Source organism: Trichechus manatus, unplaced genomic scaffold (assembly GCF_000243295.1).
Source record: "Trichechus manatus latirostris isolate Lorelei unplaced genomic scaffold, TriManLat1.0 scaffold00061, whole genome shotgun sequence".
NCBI classification, from domain to species: domain Eukaryota; kingdom Metazoa; phylum Chordata; class Mammalia; order Sirenia; family Trichechidae; genus Trichechus; species Trichechus manatus.
Window position 1 is genome coordinate 10,342,352 of NW_004443997.1, and position 16,099 is coordinate 10,358,450.

Consider the following 16,099-nt stretch of genomic DNA (forward strand, 5'->3'; position numbering starts at 1 on the left):
TCCATTCTAGCAATCTTTGTCTCTTTACAGATGCATTGAAGCCATTTACATTCAGTGTGATTGTTGATAGGTATGAGTGTATTGCTATCATATTGTTGTGCTTTTTTTGTGGTGCTGATGTTTTCTTTGTTTCTCTTACTTTCCTGTGCTGAGTTCCTTCCATTTGTGTATTTTATTTTCTTTCCTTATTATAGATTTTATGTTTACTGAGACTTTATGCTTTTCTTCTTTATTTTGATGAACAGATTTGTTAACTTTCTTTGTAGTTACCTTGAAATTTATCTTCCTAAGTTTTGAACAGTCTTTTATTACTTGATGGAAGATGGAAACCCTGGTGGCATAGTGGTTAAGAGCTATGGCTGCTAACCAAAAGGTCAGCAGTTCAAATCTTACAGGCACTCCTTGAGGCAGTTCTCTTCTGTCCTGTAGGGTCGCTATGAGTTGGAATCGACTCGACAGCAGTGGATTTGGTTTTTTGGTTTATTACTTGATATCAACTTGACTTCCTCTCCATTTGAAAGTTCTATACCTACCCCATTCATTCCCCCTTTTACTGTTTTGATATTATCCTTATTTACAGATTGACTTTCCCGTTTCCCTGTTTTAAGTCTTTTAGCTTTCTTTCATTATTGAGTGGTGAGAGGGGAGGGGCAGTGCAGGCCTGGTACAGTGGCAGGCATGAGCTGAGAACAGTCTAGCCACATTGGCACAGCGAGGGCTGATGGGAAGTGGGTGTGGTGTACAGGACTAGGTGAGGGGAAGAAAGAAAAGAAAAGAGAGAGAAAGAAAAGAAAAAAATCAAGGTAGCCGGCTGGTGGGGGCAGGGCAGACCTGGGATGATGACAGGCTGGTAGCTCTCTAGATAAGCAGCATAGCATGACCCGTGGGGCAAGGGTGAGGGTGGCGTACAGGGCTAGGTAGGAGGGAGAAAGAAAAGGAAGAGAAAAGGAAAAAAATGGTACAGCAGGATCTGGCTGGTGGGGGCAGAGTGTACTCAGGGTGATGGTAGGCTGGTAGCTCTCCAGCTGAGCGTGCAGTGTGGCCCATGGGGAAGGGGTGAAGGTGGTGTACAGGGTTAGGTGGGCAGGAGAAAGAAAAGGAATAAAGGGAGAAATAATTGCGCAGGAGGAGCCAGCGGGTGAGGTCGGGGCGGACCAGGGCTGGTGGCAGGCCAGTAGCTCTCTTGCTGGGCAATGTGGCATGGCCCATTGGAAAGGGGTGAGGGTGGTGTATGGGGCAGATAGTTGAGGGGTGGAAAAGCATATTTCTCTGGTTACTGAGTGCCCTGCCTCCTGTTGGGAGCTTCATAAAGTTGCCTTCCCTTATTCCCTATCTGGAGTCATTCCTGGATGTGTTCCAAGATGGCGATGCTGTGTCATGTTAATTGGCAGGGGACCTTATCTACCCTCATTCTGTTTTCCTTCAGTTTCTTCTTCCTTTCGATGTTTGATCTAGATCTTTATCCCTTCATTTGATGCTTAGGGTTCTAGAATTGATGTTTGTATCTGTTTTATTTAGTTTTTTTGGGTCTTTGCTGCAGACAGATGGCATGATGCATCTGCCTAGGGTACAATGTTGGCTCTGCCTCCCTAGAATTATTTTTAAATGGATTATTTTAAACAATACCCTGTTAATAATCAATTTGTGATGACACAAATAAACAACTAAAAATAATTTCATGAAGACTGATATGAAAATATATAAACTCTTCAAGGTACCAAAATTAGATATAACTTGAAAGATAAAGTGGAGTGGAAGTCAACATTGATGAGTGCCATCTCTCTGCCAGGCACTATGCTGGGATTTTACACACATTATATCACTTAATTCTCACCAAAGTTTTATAAAGTGTGTGATGTTTCATTGAGATTTTGCTGTTGAAGGAACACTTTTCTGTTTAAAGGGTGAAGTTGCAATTTGAAGTCAGATATGGGACTTGTGCTTTCTGACTTTCATAATTTATCTCATTGAATTCCTCCATAAACCTTTGGTTTGGTCTTCTTGCCTCATTTTACAGTTGAGGAAACTGAGGGTCAATGAAGGAACTGCCTAGCTTGTAAGTAGTAGAGTTGAGCTTCAAACTAAGAGCTGCCTGACTGCAGTGTTAGATTTCATGGTAGATTTACACATTTGATACAGTTTTATAGAGCTACACACACACACTGCATGTCTGCCAGTTTGTTGTATTGTGGTGGTTGTGTGTTGCTGTGATGCTGGAAGCTATGCCACCAGTATTTCAAATACCAGCAGGGTCACCCATGCTTGACAGGTTTCAGCAGAGTATCCAGAATAAGACTAGGAAGAAAGGCCTGGAGATATACTTCTAAAATTAGCCAGCGGAAACTTTATGAATCATAAAATAACATTGTCTAACTCACTTGCTTTAGAAACGTCATCAGGAGGGATCAATTGCTGGAGGAGGACATCATGTTTGGCAAAGCTGAGGGCCAGTGAGGGTGTGAGAGATCTTCAGTGAGATGAATTAGCACAACAGCCACAATGATGGACTCAAACATGCTGGTGATCACAAGGATGAGGCAGGGCTGGGCAACGTTTCGTTCTATTGTCTATAAGGTGGCTGAGTTGGAGTCAACTCAGTGGGCAGCTATCTGTCTGTCTGTCTATCTCTCTGTCTATCTATACACACACACAAATACACACACACACATGATTATTTGTCAAAACTTGTGAAATCTGAGAAAGGCCTGTACCTGAATTAATTAGCAGTCATTTTCCTGGTTTTGACAATGTACTATGGTTCTGTAAGATGCTATCATTGGGGGAAGCTGGGTGAAGAGTACAAGGGAACTCTCTATAATGTGTTTGCAACTTCTTGTAAGTCTTAAACTGTTTTATAATAAAAGGTTATTATTTAAAAAAAAACAACTAACCTTGTCTGCAAACTCTTTAATGTACCTCCAATAGAGAGGTGGAATCTCTGTCCTCTCTGCTTGAGTCTGGAAGGGCTCTGTAACTGCTTGACTAATAGAATGCAGAGGAAGTGATGCTGTGCCAGGTTTGAGGCTCAAGTTTTAAGAGCTTGGAAGTTTCCACTTCCTGGATTTTGCTGCACTCTCTCTGGGAGTCCTGAGCCACCATGCATGCAGGCGTTCCTGTCAGTAGTCTCAGCTGAGCCCAGCCTTCCATCCGTCGCTACTAAGTCACCAAGCGTGTAAGTGAAGCTAACTTGGACCCTCCAGACCAGCCCATTCACCAGCTGATGGACACTGTGTGACCTCCATCAACACCACGTGGTGCAGAAGAATCTTCCAGCTGAGTCCTGCTCAAATTCTTGACCCACGAGATCATGAGACATGATAAGATTGTTGTTGGTTTATAAGCTTTGTGTAGATTGTTATATAGCCACAGATAACAAAATAGGCTTTGATCTTTCAGAGGAAGAAATCATTTAAATTATCTGATAAAGAAAGGCAAGCCTGATAAAAAGTGGCTAGGTATATAGAATTAGATGATATAACACAGTAGGCATTTTCCTTCCCCTCTTTTGGCCTCAGTAGGCTGGCTTCACCTTGAACATCACTTCCTCCAGGAAGCCTTCCTTCATACCTCCCTTGTGCTCATCCCTTTACCCCTTGGCTAGCAGACATGAGAACATCTGATGTGATGCCTTGCTTATTTAACTCTCCCCCACCAGACGGCAAACTTCATGAGATCAAGGACTGTTTTTGCCTAATTCATCGTGACTCCTCTCTGTCTAGCACATAGCGCTCAAGACATGTTCGTTGAATGAATAAATAAAGAGATAAGACAAGTGCTCTACAAAGTCCTATTCAGCTCTAGCCTCCTGCAGTTCTTTATCTCTGGAGCTTTGGGCAGGTGAGAAGGAGCCAGGTGTGTCAGCAGCACCTCCCAGACACCAGATTTTTCTCTGAGACTCCCTGGGTCCTAAGTCCACAAATACATCTGCTGGGCAACAGCTCGGAAGCGGCAGGGGATAGGAGGGCAGGAAGGTTAGAGGCGTGCCCGCCACTCCCCCACCAAGCTGGCGTCCATGGGTTTGCTTACTTTCCTACTCAACTGCTTTGGCTGGAGGAGGGCCTTTTCCATAGGCTTCTGCCTCTAGACCATCACCAGGGAGCTCACCATCCCCTCTGTGTGATTGTCCCTGCAGCTTCCTCTGCCCTGGTTTAGCCCTGCCAGGCAGGTGATCTGGCTCTCCCAGGGCTGCCCTTGAAGGTTGCAGTCACAGTAACACAAATATTTATTTAAAATTGCTCTTGAGCAAGGCTCTGGGCAAGGCATGGCCTCCATCTCCAGAAGCTTACTTTCTCAGTGGGGTTTTCATCTGGTGGCAGCTGAGAGATGATAGAAGGAAAATAGAACCACTGGTCTGTTCCTGAGAAGTTGTGGTGGGCTTGCAAAGGCCAATTGTTAAATATTCAAGAATTTTGTGGGCTAGTTGTTGAACCATCAGTACCTTGAGATTGGCCATTGTACAAATGTATTGTGTGCCATCAACTCAATTTTTGACTCATAGTGACCCCGTGTAACAGGGTAGAACTGCCCCATAGGGTTTTCTAGGCTGTAATCTTTACAGGAGCAGATTGCCAAGTCTTTCAGGAGACTGCAGAGCCGCTAGGTGGGTTCCAACCTCCAACCCTTCGGTTAGCAGCCAAGCACTTAACTGTTATGCCACCAGGACTCGTTACATCAAGGAAGTTAGAAAACACAATAATCAAGCCCACAGTTTATCAGAACGCTACTGGGAAATTCACTTTTCTCTCTGAGTCTGTTTCCCCATCTGAAAAATGAGGATATAAATCCTTATCTCCAAAGATTTCATAAATATTAACACAGCATGGTGCTTGGCATAGGACAGGTGCTCAGAAATCACTAGCTCCCACTCCAGTTCTCTCTCTTCTTCCTGAACTAATATTGAAAGTTAGCAGTAGGCTTAGTTTTCTTTTGGATTTATGGGTTAATGAATAAACATCACTGAGCTGGAAAGAGTAGATGTTCTAGAATGGAGAGCAAGACTGTCTCCCAGGATAAGTAATACTACTTTGGAATGTTCCCAGAGTTTTCTAGCATCTTCTTCTCCCACCCTGGTACTGAGAAGGTGGCAGGGAGGATAAGGATATGGAGGGGCTCAGCCTTGAGGGCCTGGGTGGTTTTATAAGTTGCCCAGTTTGGGGCAAGTGTGCCAGCAGATCATGGCACCTGTCTTAGTTTGGGTTCTCTAGAGAAGCAAAACCAGTAAAGCATATAAATATGTATATATAGAAAGATTTATATCAAGGAAATGGCTTATGTGGTTGTAGAGGCTGGAACGTTCCAAGTCTGTGGGTCAGGATAGAGGCTTCTCCTGATTCATGCAGCTGCGGGAGCTGACAAACCCAAGATTGACAGGTCAGAGAGCAGAGCTCTTGCTCACAGACTGTGAAGACTGACGAATCGCAAGACCTCAGGTAAGCTGCTAGCTCAAGTCCCAAGAAGCAGAGGTCAGATGAACAGGAGCCAGCTGCAGGATCCAGAGTGAGCAAAAGCCCCTGAGCCTTGCCAGAATGTCCGCTTATATTGGATACAGGCCACACACCCAAGTAAACTCCCTTTCAACTGATTGGCTGCTCACGGGAGATCCCATCATGGAGGTGATTACATTCTATCAAATCTCATCATGGAAGTGATCACAGCATCATATGACTACCGAACTACATCATAACTGCCAAACCACTGAGAGTCATGGCCCAGCCAAGTTGACACACCATCATAGCACCTCAAAATTCTTCTGTTTGATGATTCGTTCATTCATTCAGAAATATTTTTTGTTGAGCATCTACAATGGGCTGGCACTGATCTGGATTCTGGTATGCACCTATGAATAGATGTCTTCCCTGCCCTCATGGAACTCAACAGTTTAATAGTGAAAATGACCGTGCAACAAGTCATTGCAAGTGTGCAAGTGTGATTTCAGGGCGATACAGGATACTGTGTGGCATGTGGATTCCCTGGGTGGTGCAAATAATTAACATACTTGGCTGCTAATTGAAAGGTTGGAGGTTCAAATCCATCTGGATGCTCCTCAGAAGAAAGGCTTGGTGATCTACTTCCAAACAATCAGCCACTGAAAACCCTATGGAGCGCAGTTCTACTCTGACACACATGGGGTCACCATGAGTTGAAATTGACCTGATGGCAACTGTTGTTGTTGTTGGTAGTGGTATGGGCATGTAAGGGGATGGGTGATTTTAGTTTGAAGTTCTCAGAGAAGGCTTCCCTAGAGAAGTGACATGTAAGCAAAGATCTGAGAGGGAATAATCTTGGACAGGGACAGGTTGATGTGGGGAGAGCCCTTGGGTGGCTAAGTAAGATACTGTGGTGGCCATTAAGGGTTGAATTTTGTCCTCCAAAAACATATATTCAAGTCCTAAGCCTCAGTACCTGTGACTGTGACCTTAATTGGAAGTAGGGTGTTTACAGATGTAATTAGTTAACCTGAGGTCATACTGGAATAGAGTGGGTCCTAATCCAGTATGACTGGTGTCCTTATGAAAAGAGGACAAGAGATACAGAAAGATGCAGAGGGAAGCCGGCCATGTGAAGAAGGAGGCAGAGATTGGAGTGATGCAGCCACAGGCCAAAGAACACCTGGGGCACCAGACGCTGGAGGAAGGAAGCCAGGATTCTCCGCTAGAGCCTTCAGAGAGAGCATGGCCTTGCTGACACCTTGATTTCAGACTTCTAGCTTCCAGAGCTGAGAGAAAATAAATTTCTTTTGTTTTAAGCCACCCAGTTTTTAGTACTTTTTTACAGCAGTCCTAGGGAATTAATACAGTGGCTCAGACCAAGAGTTGGCAGTTGATTCACGGGTAAGTGGACGTTCTCAAGAAATATTTGAGAGGTAGGATGGGCAGGATTTGGCAACAAAGTGGATGTAGGGAGAGGGAGAAGTGGGGCCATCTGTTGAAATGGAGGAAGAGGTTTGTGGTTTGAGTTTTTTGAGGGAATTAGAACATTCTGGATCAGTCTGGGGAGCTTAAAGGCCAAAGTGAATATTGGCCTTTTGATCATAACTTCTGGCTGGAGTTGTCTTGACCTCCCTCAGGCAGGACTGCTCAGAATTTGCTTAGCTCCCCAGCATAGTTAACACACTGTGTAAAGATTTCATTAATATGTGGCGAGGTCCGGCTGCAGAATAAATCTCCATGTCATTTTGCTGATGCTAATTATTTCGTCTAAAAACACTCAAGAGTGTGGTATAGCTTGAGTCAGACGAAGGTTGTTTATCTCCCTGAGGAGCCAGGCCACAGCTCCAATTAATACAGATTTATTTTGAAGGTATAAAGTCCCCTACCATCACATTGTAGATTTAAACACATTGCCATCGATTCGATTTCAACTCATAGCAACCCTACAGGACAGAGAAGAACTGCCCCATAGTGTTTCCAAGGCTGTAATCTTTACAGAAGCAGACTGCCACATCTTTCTCCCGGGGAGCGGCTGGTGGGTTCGAAGCCCCTACCTTTTGGTTAGCAGCACTTGTGTGTGGGAGCTATAAAGTGAGCCTCGTCCCTGCCTTGAAGGAGTTAAGGTTCTATTTAGAGAGATGGGACATTCATTCACTTTTTTCTTCATTTATGCATTCACACGATTTTTTCTTCTTAGGAGAACTCATTTGTAACATCTTTGACAATCACCCCACCAAGTTGCTTAATGTGCCTTGGATATCTCATGTGAGAAAATTGGCACTCTGCGTTTAAAATCTAGCAACCAAACCAGTTGCGATAGGGACTATTCCAACTCGTGGCGAACCCATCTATTGCAGAGTAGAGCTGTGTTCCATAGGTTTTTCCAGGCTGTGAGCTTTCAGAAGCAGATCTCCAGACCTTTCTTCTGAGGCACCTCTGGGTGGGTTCAAACTGCCAACCTTTCGGTTATTAGTCGAGCTCTTAACTGTTTGTGCCACCCAGTACTACATAAAATCTAGCAAATTAAGTTCAAATCTTGGTGGAGCCAAATCAACTTTTCCTACTAGAAAGTTCTCTCAACGGAGGTAGAAATATATTCATTTATTCCCTGCTGTGTCCCCAATGCCTTAGGAGACTGCCTGGCTCAGTAAGTATTTGCTGAACAAATAAATGCCATACATGTGTACAGCATATGACACCTAATAAGCCCTCAGAAAACGACAACCACTGTCTTCTTTCTCACCCATCCTCCCCTACTTTCTTCCCCTCCCTCTCTCTTCTTACCCTCCTCCTTGATTTTCTTCTTCTTGGGTTTGGGAAAAAGAGAGAGAAAACAAACAGCCTCTCCCACTACTGGGTCTCTGATGTGCTGTCGGCTAGCCCAGCACATGTATTATCACTTTTTATATTATCAAATCAAAAGATTCTCCTGATTGTCAAGAACTGGTGAGACGTCGGCAGTACAGACTGGCACTGTGGGGCCCCAGTTCAGTTCTTCCACTGAAAGGATGTTTATATTTAAGGAGGTGGCGAGTGAGTGTCGCAGCTTTTCCTTAGTTTAGACGCCATTTGCCTCAGCTCAGGGAAAATGAAAGGTTACCCTGAGAACTGAGACAGTGAGCAAGCTAGACTTTAATTCACTGCTTCTCTAGATGGAATACTTCATTCACTCATTCATTCATTTGTTCATTCATTCAGTTATTTATTCATCCTTACTTTCATTCATTCACTTACTCATTCTTTTGTTCATTCATTCATTATTCCATTAATTTGCTAACTCACCAGTTCATGAGTTCACTCGCTCACTCATTAATTCACTCATTTATTCATCCTTCCACTCAAGAGATATTTGTTGAGCACTCTATCCTTAGACTGCCCCCTCCCAGCCCCTTCTAAAGCAGTAAATCGAGGCAGCCGTGTTTATGCCAGGTAACGGGATCACTGGACTTATCTGGTTGGGTTAAGGGTAGACCAGAGGCACAGCTTGAGCCAACTCAGTTCTTTGTTTTTAGGAATTAGCCTAAGAGACCTGGGACTTAGGACAAAGAGTCTGTAAGGCCACACAGGGTTGGAACCAGATCTGGAACTCTACCAACCCAAAGACCCATAATAGTGGCTGATGATTTGCAGAAGGAACTAGAGTCTGTATCGGAAGCTGGTGGTCAGGAAGAGAGGAATAAAGGTCATACAGAGCAGACACAAGCCAGCATGTGGCTCCAGGGAAGGGGCCTCAAGGTCTCATAGGGGTGGATTCTACTTCTTGTAACTGGGTTTGTTGAGAGTCCTCTGATTTTTATAAGTCCCCCTTTATTGAAGCTAACTTGACTAGCTTTCTGCTTGTGGAAACCTAATGAAAGCATGCTAAGATGGGAAGAGAGATAAAAAAGACTACTAAGACATGATTTCTGCCTTCAAGGAGCTTACTGTCAAATAATAATATCAGTAATAACAAGAGCAATAACTACCATTTAATGAACCCAACTGTATACCAGGTCTCTCTCATTGCCATGCTTGAGCCTTACAGCCCTCTAAAGTAGAGAGTATTATTATTATTGTCATTATATTAATAAGGAAACTCGGTCTTGGAGACTCAGTTACTTGCGTACAGTCATACAGTTAGTAAATGTTGTGAAGATAGCACTGGACCAGGCAGCATTTCATTCTGTTGTACATGGGGTTGCTTTGAGTCAGAGCCGATTCAGGGACAACTAGCACTGACAGCTACCTGGTTCACAATTCCTTATACTGAATTCTCTCTGTTAAACTAACTAATATGCTTTCTGTCTTCCACCTGGATCCTAACTGATAGAGACAGTGATGCAAAAAAATATAACTAGCACGTGGAAATGTTTACTTTCTAATATTAAATGAGTAAAAAAACAGGAAATACAACTACAAGAACAGTACGATCAAAACCTTATTTTTAATGTGTAGAGGGGAAAAAAAGGATAGAAACAAAAGTATGAAATAATAATAAGTGACCAATGGCCCCTTCCAATAACCAGTACGCACACCCATGTGGCAGAAGGTCTCTAAGACTCTACTTGGGGGCATCCTTTCCCTGCTGTGTCTCACGAGAGGCCAGTGTGTCTGGCTTGAGACACTTCTGAATTTTTCGAACTGGAGGAGCAATGGCGGCCTGGATACAGTCTGTCCTACCAAGGAGTATGGGAGGTTCCCTTTGATGTGGGCATGGCCAGGCAAGGAATCACTTTAGGAAGACAGCCTGACGGGTCACGGGTCCCATTTCTATGGCAACAGAGCTGCAAGGGCAGAAAGCCTGATTTGTTTTGGGATGTGGTGGCCACTAATTATAGGCAGCTACACGTTCCTTTGCTCTGTCCTAGGAAGGTCTCTATTTATTGTCAAGGTTTATTTACTTTTTTCTTTTAGATGCTCTTCCTTCTCTTCTTGAACTTCACTCATATATAATGTATGTGTGTGTGTCTTCTACCCTAGTGCCCTAGAAAATTCTGTTTATTTGTTGTCAAGGTTTATGTACAGTTTTTTTTTCTGCTAAACTTTATTCTTCCTCTTCCTCTTGCACTTCACCCTTATATATATGTGTGTATATATATACATATATATGTGTAGAGATAGATATGTTGTTGTAACTGCTGTCAAGTCTACCCTTAACTCATGGCAACCCTGTGCACAACAGAATGAAATGCTGCCCAGTCCTTCGCTCATCCCCATGATTGGCTGCAGATTGGACCATTGTGATCCATAGGGTTTTCATTGGCTGATTTTCTGAAGTAGATCTCCAGGCCTTTCTTCCTAGTCTGTCTTAGTCTGGAAGCTCCAGTGAAACCTGTTCAGCATCATAGCAACACACAAGCTTCCACTGGCTGCACATGAGGTATATTGGCCAGGAATCAACCCTACTTTCCGACATGGAAGGCGAGAATTCTACCACTGAAACACCAGTGTTGTCTAAACCAGCTGCCATCAAGTTGACTCCGACACATGGCAACCCCATGTGTTTCATTTTATCAGTGAACCACCACTGACCCCATTTATATATGTGTGTTTGTGTGTATGTGTGTGTATCTTTGTTGTATTCGGAGCTGTTTGTTTTCCTGGTGGTTATGAGGACCAAGAACCAGGAGGTTATAGACCTGAAATAGTTAGACGAGGCTGGGTAAAGGAAGGTGAGAATGAGCGGAAGAGCCCAAGGTAGGCCCTTGGCCCTACTGGAGATGACTGTGAAATGGAAGGAGTGGATTTGGGCCCCAAGGATAACGGGGAGAGATGATGGGAGGAACAAGAGAAGTGCAAGGGAAGGGAGGGGGTGGAACAGAGGTGAGTCAGGCAGGAGGCCCAAGGAGGCTGAGTCATCCAAAGGCTCCACAAGTTGGCAAGGGGGACTTTGTTTGCAACTGACATGTCTTCCGTGACAATTCTCCTCTGCTGTGTGGCCTGCTTTCTCCTTTCCTAAAGTTTGATCTGCAAACATTGGTGCTTAGAAACCTGAAGCAGCCTTTGGGGCTCTGGTGAATCCTTTGTAAGAAGAACCTCACAGGCATTCCCTGGGCTTGTCCACTGGGTCCGCTTCCAGCCTGATTGCGCACAACACCAGCAAGGGCAGGACAGGGGCTGTTCTCAGTCTAAGCCTACCCTGCCCAACATGGTAGCCACTAGTCACGTATGAGATGGATTGATGCAGTAGCGACAGTAGTGGACTCAAATATACCAACAATCATAAAGATGACACAGGACTGGGCAACATTTACTTCCATTAAACATAAGGTCGCCATGAGTCAGAGCTGACTCAAAGGCAATTAACAACAAGCCTCGCATGGCTGTTTAAATGAACTAAAATTAAATAAAATTAAAAATGCAGTTCCTCAGTTGTACTGGCCATATTGCAAGTGCTCAACAGCCACACGTGGCTGGTGACTACTGTATTGGACAGTGCGGGTATAGAACGTTCCATCATCACAGAAGATCCTATTGGACAGTGCTGGTCTAGGTAGTAGTGCACCTTCCTGGGCTATTCCCAACACATTCCAAATAGTGAGAAGAAATGACTGCCTGGTATCCTTGCATTCATTCATTCATTGACTGAACAAATATCTGCTACATGCCAGGCATTGTCCTAGGTGCTAGGATTCAGCTGGTACAGACACAGCTCCTGTACTTGTAAAGCTTACATCCTACTATATAATGTTGTTGTAGCTGCTGTCGAGTCGGCCCCCAACTCATGGTGACCCCATGCACAATGGAACAAAATGCTGCCCAGTGCTGCATCATCCCCATGATCAGTTGTGAATCAGACCATTGTGATCCATAGGGTTTTCATTGGCTGGTTTTTGGGAAGTAGATGGCCAGGCCCTTCTCCCTAGCCTATCCTAGTCTGGAAGTTCTGCTGAAACTTGTTCAGCATCGTAGCAACACACAAGCCTCCAGTGACAGATGAATGATGGCTGCACATGAGGTGTGTTGTCCAGGAGTCACACCCAGGTCTCCAGCTTGAAAGGTGAGACTTCCACCGCTGAACTAGCACTGCCCCTCCCCATGCCAACATGGAATAGTTGTTATATAAGTAGAATACAGCTGTGGAGAAGAATAAAGCAGTTTAAGGGAGATAGAGAATGTTGGCTTCTAGGGAAGTGGGGAGGGTTCTAGTTTATAAAAGGTACTTAGTGACCTCACTGAGAAGGTGACAGCTAAGCAGTGATCTGAAGGAATGGATGAGGGGACAAGCCTTGCAGACATCTGGAGGCAGAGAATCCCATGCAGAGGGAGCCGTAATGCAAAGGCCGGGAGGTGGGAGTGTGTTTAGACAGTTTTGAGCAGAGAAGTGACACAATGTGACTTAGGTTTTAGCAGGATCCCTGTGGCTGTTGTGTAGAGAATGAACGGGGTGCGGGGGAGTTAGAGGAGGGAAGTGTCACAGCGATACCAGGGAGGAGGCTGTTGCAAAATTCCAGGGGAGAGGTGATGGCAGCTTGGATCAGGGAGGAAGCTGTGGGAGAGGTGAGAAGTTGTCAGGTTCTGGAGACATCTCAAAAGTAGAGCAGATGGGACTTGCTGCTGGATTAATGTGGTGTGTGAGAGAAAGAGAGGAGTCAGGATGACGCGGAGGTTTGAGCATCTGGAAGGATAGAGTTTCCATTTGCAGAGACGAGGAATAACGGGAGGAGGGGCAGTTCTGCAGTGGGGCAAGATCAGGAGTTTAATTGTGGACATAATAGGCTTGTTTAAATATCCACATGCAGAGGTACAGTGTAAAATTAAATATACGAATGTATTCGTTCAACAGATACTTGTCGGGCTCAAATACATGACAGGGGCTTAGTCATCTTGAGCATAAGAGATTGGTACAACAGCTCACGATCTATTTCCAGTCTTCTCCAGTTGATCCATTAAAAAAAGTAATTCTTGTTTCCATTTTTTTAAAACAATTTTATCGTGGTAAATATATATGTAACAGAACATTTGCCATTTCTACAGTGTTCATATGTACAGTTCAGTGACATTAATTGGGTCATCATGTTGTTCAACCACCACCATTAACTGTTCCCACATTTTTCCATCACCCTTAACAGAAGCTTGGTGTCCACTAAGTGTTGTGTCTTCCTTTCTCAGTTCCATTATTTTTGTACCAGCTTGTTATAGTCAAATCTATACTGAGCGGAACACATGGATAACTGGATTGGCCCCTCGATTCCACCTTTTTTTTTTTTTTTTTCCAGTTCATCCAGTTCACAGTTAGACACTGTGCTGGGTCAGTGGCATCAGTAGGGGGGATCAGGGGGTGCAGAGTGCAGGGCACAGAGGGGGTGACACCAAAATGACTGTCTATAAAATTTTTGTGCAGTGTTTCCACAGAAATTTATTATTTTTTATAAAAATATCTCTGAAGTTAGTTATAACAACAAAAACTTTTTTTGTAAACCCAGCTTTCATTGATCAATATCCCTACAAGGCTAAAACTCTATGCTGATTTACTTTTTGAACCTTCTAATGCACTCTGGTCAGAGCTGTCATTATTACCCAATTACAATGACGCTTCGAATCATGTGGTTTCATCTGCATGCGCTTCAAGCATACACTGTTGTTTGCATTGCTGCCGTGTTTTTATAGTCAGTGATTTCGTCAAATTTTCTGGTGTTTTAGTTACAATATTGTGGTAATTAGTATTTGTGAACCTATATCAATAACTCTTTTGAGAATGAAGTAGTAATTAAAGGGAAAGAAGGAGTGACATACGGGAATTACAATTTACAAGTAACGTTAGTACAAAAAACATTGCTAAGGGTTCTGTATGGTCAGTTACAGAAGGAGGTCCATGGGGTAGGGGGCGGCACCATGAGTTACTGCACTGGGTGACATGAACCCTAGTGACACCACTGTGCTAGGTTCTGGGGACACTAGATCATAGAATACAGGCCCAGCCCTTGAGAAAGTGATAAGCTAGTGGGAGTCTCTAGGGCACTGAACAAAGCACATGGGCTCTGGACTCATCAAACCTGATTTCAAAAACTGGCTCCACCACTCACCAGCTACTTGGCCTTGGGCCATGCACTTAACCTGTCTGAACTTGTTTGCTCATCTGTATAATGGAGCACCTGACACCCAACTTCCAGGGCTGTTGGGAGGATTAAAGAAAATGCATATCAAACCACCAGCACAGTGCCTGACACACATAAGTGCTTATTTAATAAATGATTTTTGGGATTAACTTTACTGTTAGAAATGGAATAGACATGTAAATAGGAAAAAGTATAATATATTGTGTTAGGATACCATAGAGGTTTGGGATGTGGACTTTGGAGGTAGATGCTGGTTCCAAACCTAGTGCCTCTCCTTATGCACTGGGTTGACAATGGGCAAAAGCTTCCGTTTCCCAGGGCCTCCATTTCCTGATGTGTAAAATGGATATAATAACCCAGTAGCACCAACCCACAGGTTTGTTGTGAATTTAAAGGGAGTGATACGTGTAAAGGGCTTAGCACACAGTTCTTGGCTCATAGGAATTGCTCAATAAATGTCAATGGCTATCATTTCCATGGAAACACAGGGAACCAAAGGAAGCTGTTAAGAGGAAAAAGTAAAATAGAGGCAACACGCTCATATCAGAAACCAGGGCAAGAAAAAAACCAAACAAAGCCCCTCTCCTAAATGTATAGAAAGGCAGGCCAGACTGCCCCACTATTCTCCTGTCCAGTTTGACAAATGTCTTTGATGCTCCCAGAGAGAACCCTGAGGCTCTTCAAGATTCTCAGCTATCAAAGAAATCTTCAAAGTGTCTTTGGCTGAAGCAGGAAAATGATGGATATGTTTGAACAATTTTGAAGGACAAGGGTAAACATGTTTTTTTTTTGGGGCTGTAATATTTATCAAGGAGCATCTAAATGAGCCAGAACTCCATCTCTCCAGGCCCCCAGGAGCCCTGACAGTTTCCTAGATGTCAATTCTAGAACTTCCGTGAGCAGAGCGGGCAGTCAGTGCTTGTCGATGGCTAACCAGGGGGTATAGCCAGTGTGTAGGCGAAATTTTCCTGAGCCAATAAGTTGTCCAAAACTTGCACTAACTGTGGCCTCAGTCATTCCTCCTGCTACCTTCAGGCTTGGCCTGTGTTCCAACCTACTTCACGTTCACACAGGCCAGAGCTCGCCTGCAAACAACACCAGGGAGCTAGAGGTGAAGGACAAGCAGTGATTCATCTCCCTTTGCCGTGATGTGCTTACAGCAGCTTATTTGCCTGGTTGGCGTAACCCCCTTCAGACCTAAGCAGGCAAGGTGAGCCCTGCTCTATCTGCCAGCAAGAAATATATGGTATCCTGCTGGGTCATCTCATCAGCACAGCTGGTCCTGCTTAGCCAGATGAGGCACAGTAAAAAAAGCATGGGTTTTGCAATCAAGACAAACCTGCATATGAACTCTGGTTCTGCTACTTACAGGCTGTAACCAAGCTGCTCAGTTCTCAATGCTTCTCCCTTTCCTCTCTTGCAAAGTGGAGTTGGTAACGTCAACATCAAAGACCGCTGTAAAGTTGAACGTAATAATGTGTGAGCAATACCTGTTCAATCAATGTTAATAAACTAATGTTTGATGACCACATGCCAGGCACTGTTCTAAGCACTTTACATTCATTCATTTATTTAATCTTCCCAACTCTATGAGGTAGGAATTATTATTATCCTCATTTTACAGATGAGGAA